This window comes from Mya arenaria, chromosome 8 (genome assembly GCF_026914265.1).
Source record: "Mya arenaria isolate MELC-2E11 chromosome 8, ASM2691426v1".
Classification (NCBI taxonomy): domain Eukaryota; kingdom Metazoa; phylum Mollusca; class Bivalvia; order Myida; family Myidae; genus Mya; species Mya arenaria.
The window spans coordinates 7,207,002-7,221,439 of record NC_069129.1 but is presented as its reverse complement, the minus strand read 5'-3'; the positions used below and the strand labels follow the sequence as shown (position 1 = coordinate 7,221,439).

At 40.2% G+C, this 14,438-nt stretch overlaps 1 long non-coding RNA gene across 1 annotated transcript; it reads left to right on the top strand.

The window, feature by feature from the left end:
• Window positions 1–7,958: 7,958 nt before the first annotated feature.
• LOC128242254 (uncharacterized) lies at window positions 7,959–12,323 on the top strand. Its single transcript, XR_008262565.1, has 4 exons — window positions 7,959–8,042; window positions 9,332–9,391; window positions 11,068–11,274; window positions 12,225–12,323. It is a non-coding gene; the product is annotated as an uncharacterized LOC128242254 (long non-coding RNA).
• Window positions 12,324–14,438: the final 2,115 nt, after the last annotated feature.

The following is a 14,438-nucleotide window of genomic DNA, read 5'->3' as shown; positions in this document are numbered from 1 at the left end:
TTTTATCACTTTTCTCGCCTTATAAATACGCCTACCCGGAGGCCACACGTGTAAGATTCTCTCAGTTTTTTTTTAACCTTTGTTTCTAGAACGATTGCTTGTTTACAAAGTGAAAATAGAAAATTGCTCGACTTAAAACTGTGTTTTTAGTCAAAGTGCACAATTCTTGTACCTATACTAGCTATTTTTCATCGATTGTTTATGCATAGTGTTTCTTTTCGACGGTAAGTGCACTTACATGGGTAACTATCCCTATGTGCCACAGGGGTGAACGCCCTTGGTACAGTCAGTGATAACATAAAATATGAACGAAGGCGCTGCCTCTACAGTACGGGCTTAAAGTATTATTACCAACAAGTTATATTTAAAGTTTACTTAATTACTTAGTGAGACATATCACGGCTGAAAGGAAACGTTTGCCGTATGTTAAAGCAGCATGAAAGACTTTCATCTCTTTTTAAATAACAAGCACTGACCCGATTTTCTCGAAACTTCTCAAACCCTTTAAAACAGGATTAAGCTAAGCTCACTATTTTTTTGGTTTTGTATAATGTGCGTAATATTTACTTCGTTAAGAGCATGTAGACGGCTAATAGAATTGATGTATTTGCCATGCTTGTTAGACCAGCCATTAATTTGTGTCTTATAAAAAAAGCCGCAGTTTCCGATTTAGCATATTTTAACCGAGTTAGATTGTAGCCAAATTCATAACAACGAGAGCACAACTTTGATAATTCTCTTAAATGACACTGTTATTGGTACTGATATTTGATAGTTGGCTTCTGGTCCTTATGTTCGGCTACTGGGCGGCCTAATATTTGGACCTTGGTTTGACTACTGGAATGATATTTTACTACTGGAATGCTATTTGGCTACTGGGCTTGTCAATTTGTTGCTACTGGGACTGAAGTTTGGCTGATAGGCCCAAATTTTGGCTACTTGGCCTGATGTGTTGCTACTGGGACTGAAGTTTGACTACTGGGCCTGATGTGTTGCTACTGGGACTGAAGTTTAGCAGATGGGCCTGATGTTTTGCTACTGGGACTGAAGCTTGGCTACTGGGTCTGATGTTTTGCTACTGGGACTGAAGTTTTGCTACTGGGCCTGATGTGTTGCTACTGGGACTGAAGTTTAGCAGATGGGCCTGATGTTTTGCTACTGAAACTGAAGCTTGGCTACTGGGTCTGACGTTTTGCAGCTGGGACTGAAGTTTGGCTGCTAGGCCCAAAGTTTGGCTACTGGGCCTGATGTGTTGCTACTGGGACTGAAGTTTGGCTACTGGGCCTGATGTGTTGCTACTGGGACTGAAGTTTAGCAGATGGGCCTGATGTTTTGCTACTGGGACTGAAGCTTGGCTACTGGGTCTGATGTTTTGCTACTGGGACTGAAGTTTTGCTACTGGGCCTGATGTGTTGCTACTGGGACTGAAGTTTAGCAGATGGGCCTGATGTTTTGCTACTGAAACTGAAGCTTGGCTACTGGGCCTGACGTTTTGCAGCTGGGCCTGATGTTTTGCTACTGGGACTGAAGTTTTGCAGCTAGGCCTAATGTTTTGCTACTTGGACTAAAGCTTGGCTACTGGGCCTGCTGTTTTGCTACTGGGACTGAAGTTAAGCAGCTGGGCCTGATATTTTGCTAATCAGCCTGAAGTTTGGCTACTGGGTCTGACGTTTTGCTACTGGGACTGAAGTTTGGCAGCTGGGCCTGATGTGTTGCTACTGGGACTGAAGCTTGGCTACTGGGCCTGACGTTTTGCTACTGGGACTGAAGTTTGGCTACTGGGCCTGATGTGTTGCTACTGGGACTGAAGCTTGGCTACTGGGCCTGATGTTTTGCTACTGGAACTGAAGCTTGGCTACTGGGCCTGACGTTTTGCAGCTGGGCTTGATGTGTTGCTACTGGGCCTGATGTTTTGCTACTGGGACTGAAGTTTGGCTACTGGGCCTGATGTGTTGCTACTGGGACTGAAGCTTGGCTACTGGGCCTGATGTTTTGCTACTGGGACTGAAGCTTGGCTACTGGGCCTGACGTTTTGCAGCTGGGCTTGATGTTTTGCTACTGGGCCTGATGTTTTGCTACTGGGACTGAAGTTTGGCAGCTAGGCCTAATGTTTTGCTACTTGGACTGAAGCTTGGCTACTGGGCATGCTGTTTTGCTACTGGGACTGAAGTTTGGCTACTAGGCCTGATGTTTTGCTACTGGGACTGAAGTTTAGCAGATGGGCCTGATGTTTTGCTACTTGGACTGAAGCTTTGCTACTGGGCATGCTGTTTTGCTACTGGGCCTGATATTTTGCTACTGGGCCTGATGTTTTGCTACTGGGACTGAAGTTTGGCAGCTAGGCCTAATGTTTTGCTACTTGGACTGAAGCTTGGCTACTGGGCCTGATGTTTTGCTACTGGGACTGATGTTTTGCTACTGGGCCTGAAGTTTAGCAGCTGGGCCTGATGTTTTGCTACTGGGCCTGATGTTTTGCTACTGGGACTGAAGTTTGGCAGCTAAGCCTAATATTTTGCTACTGGGACTGAAGCTTGGCTACGGGGCCTGATGTTTTGCTACTGGGCCTGATGTTTTGCTTCTGGGACTGAAGCTTGGCAGCTAGGCCTAATGATTTGCTACTGGGACTGAAGCTTGGCGACTGGGCCTGATGTTTTGCTACTGGGACTGAAGTTTGGCAACTGGGCCTGATGTTTTGCTACTGGGACTGAAGTTTAGCAGCTGGGCCTGATGTGTTGCTACTGGGACTGAAGCTTGGCCACTGGGCTTGATGTGTTGCTTCTGGGACTGAAGTTTGGCTACTAGGCCTGATGTTTTGCTACTGGGACTGAAGCTTGGCCACTGGGCTTGATGTGTTGCTACTGGGACTGAAATTTGGCTACTAGGCCTGATGTTTTGCCTTTCGGACTGAAATATGGCAGCTGGGCCTGCTGTTTTTCTACTGGGGCTGAAGTTTGGCTACTAGGCCTGATGTGTTGCTACTGGGACTGAGGCTTGGCCACTGGGCTTGATGTGTTGCTACTGGGACTGAAGTTTGGCTACTAGGCCTGATGTTTTGCTACTGGGACTGAGGCTTGGCCACTGGGCTTGATGTGTTGCTACTGGGACTGAAGTTTGGCTACTAGGCCTGATGTTTTGCTACTGGGACTGAAGTTCGGCAACTTGGCCTGATTTTTTGCTCCTGGAACTGAAGTTTGACTACAGGGCCTGATGTTTGGCAGCTGGTCCTAAATTTGGCTACTGGGCCTGATGTGTTGCTTCTAGGACAGAAGGTTGGCTACTGGGCCTGATGCGTTGCTACTGGGACTGAAGTTGGCTACTGGGCCTGATGTTTTGCTACTGGGATTGAAGCTTGGCAGCTGGGCCTGATGTGTTGCTACAGGGCCTGATGTGTTGCTAATGGGACTGAAGCTTGGCAACTGGGCCTGATGTTTTGCTACTGGGACTGAAGATTGGCATCTGAGCCTGATGTGTTGCTTCTGGGACTGAAGTTTGGCTACAAGGCCTGATGTTTTGCCACTGGGACTGAGATTTGGCAGCTGGGACAGAAGTTTAACTTCTGGGATTGAAGCTTGGCTACTGGGCCTGATGTTTGCCACTGGGACTGAAGATTGGCAGCTGGACCTGATGGTTTGCTACTTGGACTGAGGCTTGGCAACTGGGTCTGATGTTTTGCCTCTGGGACTTAAGTTTGGCAGCTGGGCCTGATGTTTTGCTACTGAGGTTTGGCAGCTGGGTCTGATGTTTTGCTACTCGGACTGAAGCTTAGCAGATGGGCCTGATGTGTTGCTACTGGGACTGAAGTTTGGCAGCTGGGCCTGATGTTTTGCTACTGGGTCTGATGTTTGGCAACTTGGTCTGATGTTTTGCTACTGGGACTGAAGTTTGGCCGCTGGGCCTGATGTTTTGCTACTGGGACTGAAGTTTGGCAGCTAGGCCTAATGTTTTGCTACTGGGACTGAAGTTTGGCCGCTGGGCCTGATGTTTTGCTACTGGGACTGAAGCTTGGCTACTGGGCCTGATGTTTTGCTAATGGGGCTGAAATTTGGCTACTAGGCCTGATGTCTTGCTACTGGGACTGAAGTTTGGCTACTAGGCCTGATGTTTTGCTACTGGGACTGACGCTTGGCTACTGGGCCTGATGTTTTGCTAATGGGGCTGTAATTTGGCTACTAGGCCTGATGTTTTGCTACTGGGACTGAAGCTTGGCTACTAGGCCTGATGTTTTGCTACTGGGACTGAAGCTTGGCTACTGGGCCTGATGTTTTGCTACTGGGACTGAAGCTTGGCTACTAGGCCTGATGTGTTGCTACTGGGACTGAAGTTTGGCTACTAGGCTTGATGTTTTGCTAGTGGGACTGAAGCTTGGCTACTGGGCCTGATGTTTTGCAGCTGGGACTGAAGCTTGGCTACTAGGCCTGATGTTTTGCTACTGGGACTGAAGTTTGGCTACTAGGCCTGATGTTTTGCTACTGGGACTGAAGCTTGGCTACTGGGCCTGATGTTTTGCTAATGGGGCTGAAGTTTGGCTACTAGGCCTGATGTTTTGCTACTGGGACTGAAGCTTGGCTACTAGGCCTGATGTTTTGCTAATGGGTCTGAAATTTGGCTACTAGGCCTGATGTTTTGCTACTGGGACTGAAGTTTGGCTACTAGGCCTGATGTTTTGCTACTGGGACTGAAGTTTGGCTACTAGGCCTGATGTTTTGCTACTGGGACTGAAGCTTGGCTACTAGGCCTGATGTTTTGCTAATGATTCTGAAATTTGGCTACCAGGCCTGATGTTTTGCTACTGGGACTGAAGTTTGGCTACTAGGCCTGATGTTTTGCTACTGGGACTGAAGCTTGGCTACTGGGCCTGATGTTTTGCTACTGGGACTGAAGTTTGGCTACTAGGCCTGATGTTTTGCTACTGGGACTGAAGTTTGGCTACTGGGCCTGATGTTTTGCTCATGGGGCTGAAATATGGCAACTGGGCCTGATGTTTGACTACATGACATGACATTCGGCTACATGGTATGATATTTGGTTACTGGTCCTGATATTTGATATTTGCTACTGGGCCTGATGTATTGCTTATGGGGCTGAGGTTTGGCAACTGGGCCAAGTGTTTGACTCCAGGACATGACATTTGGCTACATGGTATGATATTTGGCTACTGGTCTTGATATTTTATATTTGATAGTTAGATTCTGGTCCTGATGTTCGGCTACTGTGTCAGATATTTGGCTACGGGGCCTGTTGTTGGCTACTTGAATTGACATTTGGATACTGGATCTGACATTTGACTTCTGGGTCTGATATTTGGCTACTGGATCTGCCATTTGGCCTCTGGGTCTGATATTTGGCTACTGTGTCTGATATTGGCTACTTGGTCTGACATTTGGCTACTGGGTCTGATATTTGGCTAGCGGGTCTGATATTTGGCTACTGGGTCTGACATTTGGCTACTGTGTCCGATATTGGCTACTGGGTCTGACATTTGGCTACTGGGTCTGATATTTGGCTACTGGGTCTGATATTTGGCTAGAGGGTCTGATATTTGGCTACTGGGTCTGATATTTAGCTTCTAGGTCTGATATTTGGCTACTGGGTCTGACATTTGGCTACTTGGTCTGACATTTGGCTACTGGATCTGATATTTTGCTACTTGGTCTGATATTTGGCTACTGGGTTTGACATTTGGCCACTTGGTGTTATATTTGGCTACTGGGTCTGTCATTTGATTACTGAGTCTGGCATTTGGCTACTGGATCTGATATTTTGCTACTTGGTCTGACATTTGGCTACTGGGTCTGACATTTGGCTACTGGATCTGATATTTAGCTTCTAGGTCTGATATTTGGCTACTGGGTCTGACATTTGGCTACTTGGTCTGGCATTTGGCTAATGGATCTGATATTTTGCTACTTGGTCTGACATTTGGCTACTGGGTCTGACATTTGGCTACTGGGTCTAATATTTGGCTACTGAGTCTGACATTTGGCCACTTGGTCTGATATTTTGCTACTTGGTCTGATATTTGGCTACTGGGTCTGACATTTGGCTACTGGGTCTAAAATTTGACAACTGGATCCAATATTTGACTACTTGGTCTGATATTTGGCTACTGGGTCTGACATTTGGCTACTGGGTCTGGTAGTTGACTACTGGGTCTGATATTTGGCAACTTGGTCTGACATTTGGCTCCTGGGTCTGATATTTGGCCACAGGGTCTGATATTTAGCTACTGGATCTGACATTTGGCAACTGGATCTGATATTTGCTTACTTAGTCTGATATTTGGCAACTGGATCTGATATTTGGCTACTGTATCTGACATTTGGCTACTGGGTCTGATATTTGGCCACCGGTTGTAATATTTGGCTACTGGGTGTGATATTTGGCTTCTTTGTATGATATTTGGCTACTAAATCTGACCTTTGGCTACTGGGTCTGATATTTGGCTTCTGGGTCTGATATTTTGCTACTAAGTCTGACATTTGGCTACTGGGTCTGATATTTGGCTTCTTTGTCTGATATTTGGCTACTAAGTCTGACATTTGGCTACAGGGTCTGACATTTGGCTTCTGGGTCTGATATGTGGCAATTGGGTCTGATATTCAGCAACTGGATCTGACATTTGGCTACTGGGTCTGATATTTGGCCACCGGTTGTAATATTTGGCTACTGGGTCTGATATTTGGCTACTTTTTCTGATATTTGGCTACTAAATCTGACATTTGGCTAATAGGTCTGATATTTGGCTACAGGGTCTGACATTTGGCTAATAGGTCTGATATTTGGCTACAGGGTCTGACATTTGGCTACTAGGTCTGATATTTGGCTACAGGGTCTGACATTTGGCTTCTGGGTCTGATATTTAGCAATTGGGTCTGCGACTGGGTCTGATAATGGCTACTTGTCTGAATTTCGGAACACTTGATTTTATATGTGGATACTGGGCCTGATATTCGGCTTTCGGTCCTGATGCATTGCGTATGGGCTTGATCGTGTTCTAGTAGTTTTGTTGAGTTATGAAGTTATAAAGGGGCTCGTTCACGTTTTATAGACTCAGAAATCAACCACTTTCATTTCGTGTGAAACTTGATAAGCAATTAAGCTTTTTAGTTCATAGTTATTAAAGAGTGTGACAGAAGTTTCTCTCTTTTGCTGAAAAGAGCATGACATGAGAAAATTTCCGTTTCTGAAGATTGAAACATATTAGGCTTGGATTTTACTAAATGGTTTCCAAATGGGTGTCTACCAGTTCCTTAACATAAAAAGTATAAGTAATATAACAAATATGACAGCAAATATTGAACACAATATCTTTGAACAAGTCCCTTTTAAACGCCACATTAATTTATTGATAACAGGTTTGCGTTAGAATTGCCGCACATCTGGCCCGTACTTCACAAAACATTTTAAGCCCTTATAACAGGATTTAGCTACAGCATAATGTTTGTTTTTGTTTTGCTTAATTTGCATACTCTTTTAAGCTGCACTCTCACAGATTGAACGTTTTAACAACTTTTTTTTATTTTTTGTCTTGGAACGAGCCAATTTTTGTGACAAACCATGAAAACCAGTTATATAAGACTGCTTGCCAAAAAACAATATATCGCAGATTTTAAATTTAAGTTTAAAAAAATGTTGTTTTATGCATTTTTCTTGACCCGTTAGTAACGGTTTAAGCCAAAAAACATTAATTTTCGAACGGAAATATGAAAATCTACGATTTTGTCAGCAATCTTAAATAGGAATAATTTTATATCACTTTACCATTTTTCATTTATCAAAATCAAATTATGCATTTGACTTATTGAAATAAGCTTCTCAAGCCTACGAAGCTTTCGTGGGGCTAGATATTATCTTGCATTTACAGTTATGACCGAATTTAATTAATGCATGTCGACGCATATATAAAGTGTGCTCTCAAATTGGAAGCATAGATTAAATATATTTACATGTATGGCGAGCTTCTTATCTATACGAAATCCTTCCTTAATTCTTATCTTAAATTGGCAGATCTTGAACGCTGTCAAGGATGGACATTTATATTGGTTTGTATATTTTTGCAATTCATCAATTAAATAAAAACTCCTTTAGAACCATATATCTTGAGTATTAATAACCGAAAAAAAACTTAATCATTTTAAGTTAAAATGGTAATGCTTTCGTTTAATTTGAAAATGTGATAGTATTCAGGATTTAGAATTTAAAAAGGACTTTCTAACCTTTATTTCATATTAATTCAGACATCAGTTCAAACCTCATGCACCAGTCAAACCACCAGTCAACCCCCTCGGTCCGGGGAATAGCGGGGAGTTTGATTTTCGGTAATATCCCCGCCCTTCGCGGACAAAATGCTGGTAAAATCCCCGCCAAATGCCCCAGCACCCCAGTGAACCAAGGTGAGGCCAAGTCCCCACTATTTTTGGCGCGAAGACAAAACAACCGCAATCACCCGGCACTGCGGGGCCACCTGGGAGGAAAAGAACATCGCCCATTTCCTCGGCTCTCCCCGGTATACTCCCGGACCTGGGGGGGGGGGGGGGGGATGGGGGCATGGTTGCAATTGACTGGTGCATTATTTATGAAATTAAACAGTATTGAGGCTTTGCTTCTAAAAGACAGACATCATCACGATTGTTCTATGTGTAATGTAAAAACAATATTTAATTTAAAAAAATCAAAACTAATGATGCATGCTGTCAGTTTTACCTAAGTGTAAAATGTCACCACGGTGTCCTTTTTACATATATCAAATAACGATACATCAAACACGCTTAAAGCTGCACTCTCACAGATTGACCATTTTTTACAACTTTTTTTTATATTTTGTCTTGGTAAGAGCAGATTCTTGCGTAAATATCTACAAACCAATGCTATATGATTGCTGACAAAAGATCAGATCGCAAATTTTCATATTGCCGTTTGCAAATTAATGTTTTATGGCTTAAGGCGTTAGTTACGGTTTAAGAAAAATGAATAAAACATCAATTTTTGAACATAAATATAAACATCTGTGACCTATGTTTTGTCAGCAGTATTATATAACTGGTTTCAATGGATTTTCGCAAAAATTGGCTCATTCCAAGATAAAAAAAGTTGTCAAAATCTTTGTTTTAAGTCTCCATTTGAAGCAAAATATGGCCTTCCGACGTAGCATTTATGACGCAATTTATCACGTAGTATACATACACTGCATTGGTCAAGTGCAATTATTTTGATAAAATTGGATTTAGTTGATATGGTGATTGAGAACTGACTTAAGTATTTTCTTGATATTAAAGCCGGATGTCAGAGTAACGTCATGGTCGTGCTTGCATGTACAGATTTCTATTTCCAGGACCACGGCTCACGTGCTTGCATGCCTTGGTGTTGTTGGCGGGACTAGCAATGGTTTATGGTAACTAACAACAACATCTTATTTATGTGATTATTCAAAGTATTTATAAAAATAATGACAAGGGTAGGAATACAGCCTACATTTTCAGCCAATGAAATTGCAGATAGGCAAGTATTATGTAGCAGAATTAATCATTAAGAGTTTCAAAGGTTTAAATGTCAGCCTGCTGTCACTCATCCAATACACACTCTCTGCGTCAGATAGGCAAGTATTATATAGTAGACTATAATCATTAGGAGTTTCAGCCTACTGCCACTCATCCAATACACACTCCCTATGTCAGATAGGCAAGTATTATATAGCAGACTTAATCATTTAGAGTTTCAAAGGTTTAAAGGTCAGCCTACTGTCACTCATCCGATACACACTCCCTATGTCAGATAGGCAAGTATTATATAGCAGACTTAATCATTAAGAGTTTCAAAGGTTTAAATGTCAGCCTACTGCCACTCATCCGATGCACACTCTCTGCGTCAGATAGGCAAGTATTATGTAGCAGACTTAATCATTAAGCGTTTCAAAGGTTTAAAGGTCAGCCTACTGCCACTCATCCGATACACACTCCCTATGTCAGATAGGCAAGTATTATATAGCAGGCTTAATCATTAAGAGTTTCAAAGGTTTAAAGGTCAGCCTACTGCCACTCATCCAATACACACTCCCTATGTCAGATAGGCAAGTATTATATAGCAGGCTTAATCATTAAGAGTTTCAAAGGTTTAAAGGTCAGCCTACTGCCACTCATCCGATACACACTCCCTATGTCAGATAGGCAAGTATTATATAGCAGACTTAATCATTAAGAGTTTCAAAGGTTTAAAGGTCAGCCTACTGTCACTCATCCGATACACACTCCCTATGTCAGATAGGCAAGTATTATATAGCAGACTTAATCATTAAGAGTTTCAAAGGTTTAAAGGTCAGCCTACTGCCACTCATCCGATACACACTCTCTGCGTCAGATAGGCAAGTATTATATAGCAGACTTAATCATTAAGAGTTTCAAAGGTTTAAATGCCAGCCTACTGCCACTCATCCGATACACACTCTCTGCGTCAGATAGGCAAGTATTATATAGTAGACGATAATCATTAAGAGTTTCAAAGGTTTAAAGGTCAGCCTACTGCCGATCATCCGATACACACTCCCTATGTCAGATAGGCAAGTATTATATAGCAGACTTAATCATTAAGAGTTTCAAAGGTTTAATGGTCAGCCTACTGTCACTCATCCGATACACACTCCCTATGTCAGATAGGCAAGTATTACATAGCAGACTTAATCATTAAGAGTTTCAAAGGTTTAAATGTCAGCCTACTACCACTCATCCGATACACACTCCCTATGTCAGATAGGCAAGTATTATATAGCAGACTTAATCATATAGAGTTTCAAAGGTTTAAAGGTCAGCCTACTGCCGATCATCCAATACACACTCCCTATGTCAGATAGGCAAGTATTATATAGCCGACTTAATCATTAAGAGTTTCAAAGGTTTAAAGGTCAGCCTACTGCCACTCATCCGATACACACTCCCTATGTCAGATAGGCAAGTATTATATAGCAGACTTAATCATTTAGAGTTTCAAAGGTTTAAAGGTCAGCCTAGTGCCGATCATCCAATACACACTCCCTATGTCAGATAGGCAAGTATTATATAGCAGACTTAATCATAGGTGAACAACCTATTTGCGGCGACCATGGGCACTACGTGGAGGACAGGAAACGGGATGCTGTGTGCCAGTGTCACCAGGGCTGGTCTGGACAGTTTTGTGACCATGAAATATGCGGCCATGGCGGAACCTATGTCCATATTTCCGATGGCCATCATCATTGTGTCTGCAGTTATCCTTGGACTGGTTCCCATTGTCAAGATCAAGAAAGTAAGTATAGTTGAACTGAAGTTAATAAAATAAATGGGATCAGGTTATAATAATGTTTACATTGTTTGGTACAACAGTCTGTTTAAATACGTAATTGAAGGATCGCATCATTTATATGAAAAAAATGTGATTTTCAATTCAATTCAAATCTGTTAAAATAAGGACATAATAAGAGGTCGTACCATGTCAATGAAAAAATGTAAACAAACACAGGTTTATTTTAGACTATATTTACATTGCTGTTCCATTTAAATGAAAGTATATATCACATATCAAACATTTATTGATATACTTTCCAGCGGAATATAGTGATTGATCAGACAATTCAAACAATGTAGTTTCCGGAATGACGCTTCGATCACAAAGAATGTCATTTTATAACCATTTTAGGTATATACCAATAAAACAAACATGTTTCAGTGTAAGACAGCAATAAAGATCACCTCGTGAACAGCGAACGTAAAGATTTAGCTTTAGGTGCTCACTCGGTGAAATATATTGCGATATTACACTGAAACAAACAGCTAGCTCCTGTAAAAGAAGAAACCATCCCTTTTTGAAACCATCCCTTTTGAAACCATACCTTTTGAAACCATACCTTTTGCTACCATCCCTTTTGAAACCATTCCTTTTGAAACCATCCCTTTTGAAACCATACCTTTTGCTACCAGTCCTTTTGAAATCATCCCTTTTGAAACCATACCTTTTTTGAATTGCTTTGTTCTTCGCATTATTAATGGCAATTAGAGCCAAGTATTTAGTGTTCTGAAATTTCTTTTGTAAACATGCGTGATTGCGTGAACATCCGTTTACCTACTGAAACATAACGTCATAGTTACTTATTACTTAAGGGTAGTGCATGGATTACAAAGTAATTACACTTATTCCCGCAACAAAGACATTGGCTCCCTCAGTAAATATAGCGATTTAAATATATAGCCGTCTTGTAGGTACGACGCCTGATCCAGCTTCCCTTTGCAGTTTTCACGGAATATATTTTGAAAGTTATTGCATATGCGATCCGAACTGGACCGGGCCAACATGTGCAGGTAATAGATTAACAGGTACAACTATCATTACAATAGATAACAGCAGACACATAGCATTACAATAAGATGACACCATGAACATAGCACTAAAATACATGGCAACATACAAATAGTATTACACATACATGGCAACATATTAAATAGTATTACAATAGATAGCAGCAGATACATAGCATTACAATAGATTACAGCAGCCACATAGCATTACAATAAGATGACACCATGAACATAGCACTAAAATACATGGCAACATACAACAACATTTCAAATACATGGCAACATACAAATATCATTTTAAATACATGGCAACATACAAATAGCATTAAACAAACATGACAACATACAACTAACATTCAAAAACATGACAACATGAAAACAACATTTCAAATAGATGGCAACATACAAATAACATTTCAAATAGATGGCAACATACAAATAACATTTCAAAAACATGGCAACATAAAAACAACATTTCAAAAACATGGCAACATAAAAACAACATTTGAAATGCATGACAACATGCAAATAACATTAAACATACATGGCAACGTACAACTAACATTCAAAAACATTACAACATATAAACAACATTTCAAATACATGGCAACATACAAATAACATTATACAAATAACATTAAACAAACATGGCAACATAAAAACAACATTTCAAATACATGACAACATACAACTTACATTTCAAAAACATGGCAACATACAATCAACATTTCAAACACATGGCAACATAAAACTAACATTCAAATACATGGCAACATACAAATAACATTTCAAAAGCTTTAAACACACATGGCAACGTACAAATATAATTAAACATACCTGACAACATACAAAGAGCTTAAAACACACATGGTAACGTAGAAATATAATTAAACATACATGAAAACATACGAATAGCTTTCAACATACTTGACAACGTACAAATAACATTACACATACATGGCAACATACAAATAGCTTTAAACACACATGACAACGTACATGTAACTGCTTTAAACATACATGGCATCATACAAATAGCTTTAAACACACATGACAACGTTCAAGTAACTGCTTTAAACATATATGGCAACATACAAATAGCATTAAACTTACATGGCAACAAACAAATAGCTTTAAACAAACATGGCAACGTATAAATAGCATTACACATACATGGTAACAAACAAATATAATTAGATATATATATGGCAACATACAAATAGCTTTAAACATACATGGCAACGTACAAATAGAATTAAACACACATTGCAACATACAAATAGCTTTAAACATACATGGCAACGTACCAATAGAATTTAACACACATTGCAACATACAAATAGCTTTAAACACACATGACAACGTACAAATAGAATTAAACATATATTGCAACGTACAAATAGCATTAAATATACATGGCAACATTCAAATAGCTTTAAACACACATGCCAACATACAAATAGCATTTTACATACATGGCAACATACAAATAACATTAAACACACATGCCAACGTACAAATAGCTTTAAACATACATGTCAAGATACAAATAGCTTAAAACACACATGGCAACATACAAATAACATTTAACATACATGACAACATACCAATAGCTTTAAATAATATATGGCAACATACAAATAACTTTAAATACACATGGCAACATACAAATAGCATTTTACATACATGGCAACATACAAATAACATCAAACATACATGCCAACGTACAAATAGCTTTAAACATACATGTCAAGATACAAATAGCTTAAAACACACATGGCAACATACAAATAACAATCAACATACCTGGCAACATACAAATAGCATTAAACATACATTACAACATACGAATAGCTTTAAACATACATGACAACATACGAATAGCTTTAAACATACATTACAACATACGAATAGCTTTAAACATACATTACAACATACAAATAGCTTTAAACATACATGACAACATACAAATAACAATCAACATACATGGCAACATACAAAAAGCATTAAACGTACATGACAACATATGAATAGCTTTAAACACACATGGAAACGTACGCATAGCTTTAAAAATACAATGCAACGTACAAATATAATTAAACACACATGGCAACATAC